The 4,165-nt window shown below is 44.5% G+C and overlaps 1 non-coding gene across 1 annotated transcript; it reads left to right on the forward strand.

The window, feature by feature from the left end:
• The first annotated feature begins 2,448 nt into the window (after positions 1–2,448).
• Positions 2,449–2,523, forward strand: Trnas-cga (transfer RNA serine (anticodon CGA)). Its single transcript has one exon. It is a non-coding gene; the product is annotated as a tRNA-Ser (tRNA).
• Positions 2,524–4,165: the final 1,642 nt, after the last annotated feature.

Genomic DNA, 4,165 nt, shown 5'->3' on the forward strand with positions numbered 1-4,165 from the left:
AGCTGGAGGTGGTGGTCTGTCACGACACACAGGTTCACTGAACTCTGTTGTCGAACTCTCCGCTGACGCAATCGGTGTCTGTTAGGAAACAGACACCAGTCTCAGGACTGCATCATTCTCGTGCCAACTTGTTTTGCTGTCTGGCGGCGATGGCATGCACACGCGATTGACGCACTGCTGCTCCGGCGGGTCGCTACCTAAATCTTGCCACACACTGACGTAGCGTGTGGGGTCGTTTGCAGTTCGTCTACGGCGCCAGTTGCGTGACTTCAGTATCGCTGTGTTCCGTAATTCCTTGGCATCACGGTATTCCACCTAAACTGAACGGGAAATTAAAATAGGTCCTCAGTTTATCTTTTCATGATCAAATAAAACATCTGTATTGGGTAAGTAGAAAAAAGAACGTTAACTCATTTTTGGGCTAAACTGAATATGCTTTTTCTTTTTATTTCCTTGTACACTCTCTCCGTTGTCGAATACCACAGCACTCATGAATAAACCTACTCTTGGCCTTGCTCTATTAAAAATACCAATTATCACCGTCAATTTTGTCGTATTTAGTACACAATGAAGCAACGTCAGACGTTGGTGTCTCACAACACGTAAGTATCCCAGACAATTTGTTACAACAGAAGTGGATACTTGAAGCAACCTGTTGTTTAAGTAAAAAATATTGCTTAATTGCCGTTGAGTCTTCCGGTTTGTATGACCGTGGTCCATGAAACTTTTCTATTCGATGTGTGGTATGAAGTTAGTAGCTCTGATTCCATGAAGCATTGCCATTGTACTGGTCCTGTGGTAACGACGAATAACTGTTTATGATTGACGTGACATGTTTAAGCAAACTGTTATTTTGTGTGCAAAAGAATATGAAAACAATTATCTCACTGTGATGTATGTGAAAGCAGTATTGATATTGCAGGATACTATGTGGGTTTGGAACAATGAAACAATGGAAACAGAGTTTCAGAATTATCTTACTTTTGTTCGGATCTTCATGTGAGAAAGATGTGGATGGAGACGTATGTGTCTTGTAACGCGCTTCTGGTAAATGTATGCTGTTATGGATAACCAAACCTCTATTTCAGTAGCGATAGCATTCCTATATGTGCGAAAATTTAATTGTACGTTTTTCAGTGTGGAACAGCGCCAGTTGTAATTTGTATTCTTGGCCGCCGTTTGCAAGAAGGCAGATTCTTTTTGAGATTAATCCAATACTAATGGACGTAAAGTAAAATGGAGAAGGTTTACAACTAATTCTTGAGTAAACATACCAAAGTAAAGTTAGTTCCGTTCATTTTGCAAACAGTCGTATTGATATTAACATACTTGTGGTTGCCGCCTCACGGCTATCTTTTGTTCAAGTGACGAGATATTCACAGTTAAGAAAGTTATCAGGTTTGAGCTAAGAGTAAGTGTACCATGACAAAGGTGTTTCTCCACGCGAACCCACGAAAGTATAAATTATTATTCGAATGAAAAGATATTTAATAATAACTCTGAGATATTTCTAAATGTAAAAGATTAAGGTGCTTCAGACCTGTTCCTCATTTATTTTATGTATAGACAGTCATTCCAAAGTGGTTTATTTATCAGGCACTTGAATATAGAAAGAAGTAGCAATATAAAGAATAACAAAACTCGTCCATGATAAAAAGCTGTAGCGAATATATTGTGTGTAGCCTTATGTGATCTTACGATGTAGTATTAGCAGCATAAGTAAACACGTACACACACAAATACCCAATACACAACAAAGTCACTACATCATACAACCCATTAGACTCACCAGTAGGTAAGACATTCGGTCGTGGGAAGCTTCATTGTATGATCAGAAAATATTACTGTTCTTTGCTTTCTACAAAATATGTCAGCTCATAAATAGGGTAAGTAAAACTGATTCTATGATGGATTCAATACTACTAACTTCATAAAACATCTCGAACTATCAGGAAAGTATTAAATGTAGCAGCCACTTAACCACCAAATAACAGGTGACCATTTCAGCACTTAAAACAAGCTCCTCCGCATTGCGAAGAAAACCTATCCTCATGCTCACTGGACGCGGTTCTGCTTAAGGATAGCTATTAAGTCCGAATAACGATCAATACAACTACGGATCAACTAATCTGCCTCTTTAACATATCTTCAAATCTGTTTCAGACATAGTTTACTTCGCGATCGACCAATGATCACTATGTTATGAAACTTCCTGGCAGATTAAAACTGTGTGCCCGACCGAGACTCGAACTCGGGACATTTGCCTTTCGCGGGCAAGTGCTCTCATTCTGGAAACATCCCCCAGGCTGTGGCTAAGCCATGTCTCCGCAATATCCTTTCTTTCAGGAGTGCTAGTTCTGCAAGATTCGCAAGAGAGCTTCTGTAAAGTTTGGAAGGTAGAAGACGAGATACTGGCAGAAGTAAAGCTGTGAGACCGGCCGTGAGTCGTGCTTCGGTAGCTCAGTTGGTAGAGCAATTGCCCGCGAAAGGCAAAGGTCCCGAGTTCGAGTCTCGGTCGGGCACACAGTTTTAATCTGCCAGAAAGTTTCATATCAGCGCACACTCCGCTGCAGAGTGAAAATCTCATTCTGATCACTATGTTGTTCAACATAGTATTCCACTACTCGGATTAAGCACTGCTATGATAAGTAATAATCGTGTCTCTTCTCACTCACCGGAACTAGACTGGACTAATAAATGCAGGAAGACGTACGCAATTCACATTACCCTGTAATCATTCAGATGACCATACATTACTTCACTAACCAACATACTTAGTTGAGAGCAAAACAAAAATTCAGTTGTCTTAAGACGCCATTCTTTACCTCAGTAGAAAATATAAAAATGAAAGGAACAACTCTATTTTCACATTAAAAAAAAAAAAAGATGGTTAGTTGACTGCAGTAGCCGCTCGTTGGTTTTACGGTGGCCAGATTGGATGCTGCGGATCTTGGTTAACGTCCACGTCGCATAAGCCAGACTTCTTGCATCATTCTTCAATTCTGTAAACTTCTGTAACATTATAAAAAAATGTTCATTTTACACTCCTGGAAATTGAAATAAGAACACCGTGAATTCATTGTCCCAGGAAGGGGAAACTTTATTGACACATTCCTGTGGTCAGATACATCACATGATCACACTGACAGAACCACAGGCACATAGACACAGGCAACAGAGCATGCACAATGTCGGCACTAGTACAGTGTATATCCACCTTTCGCAGCAATGCAGGCTGCTATTCTCCCATGGAGACGATCGTAGAGATGCTGGATGTAGTCCTGTGGAAGGGCTTGCCATGCCATTTCCACCTGGCGCCTCAGTTGGACCAGCGTTCGTGCTGGACGTGCAGATCGCGTGAAACGACGCTTCATCCAGTCCCAAACATGCTCAATGGGGGACAGATCCGGAGATCTTGCTGGCCAGGGTAGTTGACTTACACCTTCTAGAGCACGTTGGGTGGCACGGGATACATGCGGACGTGCATTGTCCTGTTGGAACAGCAAGTTCCCTTGCCGGTCTAGGAATGGTAGAACGATGGGTTCGATGACGGTTTGGATGTACCGTGCACTATTCAGTGTCCCCTCGACGATCACCAGTGGTGTACGGCCAGTGTAGGAGATCGCTCCCCACACCATGATGCCGGGTGTTGGCCCTGTGTGCCTCGGTCGTATGCAGTCCTGATTGTGGCGCTCACCTGCACGGCGCCAAACACGCATACGACCATCATTGGCACCAAGGCAGAAGCGACTCTCATCGCTGAAGACGACACGTCTCCATTCGTCCCTCCATTCACGCCTGTCGCGACACCACTGGAGGCGGGCTGCACGATGTTGGGGCGTGAGCGGAAGACGGCCTAACGGTGTGCGGGACCGTAGCCCAGCTTCATGGAGACGGTTGCGAATGGTCCTCGCCGATACCCCAGGAGCAACAGTGTCCCTAATTTGCTGGGAAGTGGCGGTGAGGTCCCCTATGGCACTGCGTAGGATCCTACGGTCTTGGCGTGCATTCGTGCGTCGCTGCGGTCCGGTCCCAGGTCGACGGGCACGTGCACCTTCCGCCGACCACTGGCGACAACATCGATGTACTGTGGAGACCTCACGCCCCACGTGTTGAGCAATTCGGCGGTACGTCCACCCGGCCTCCCGCATGCCCACTATACGCC

Source organism: Schistocerca serialis, chromosome 1, assembly GCF_023864345.2.
Source record: "Schistocerca serialis cubense isolate TAMUIC-IGC-003099 chromosome 1, iqSchSeri2.2, whole genome shotgun sequence".
Classification (NCBI taxonomy): Eukaryota; Metazoa; Arthropoda; class Insecta; order Orthoptera; family Acrididae; genus Schistocerca; species Schistocerca serialis.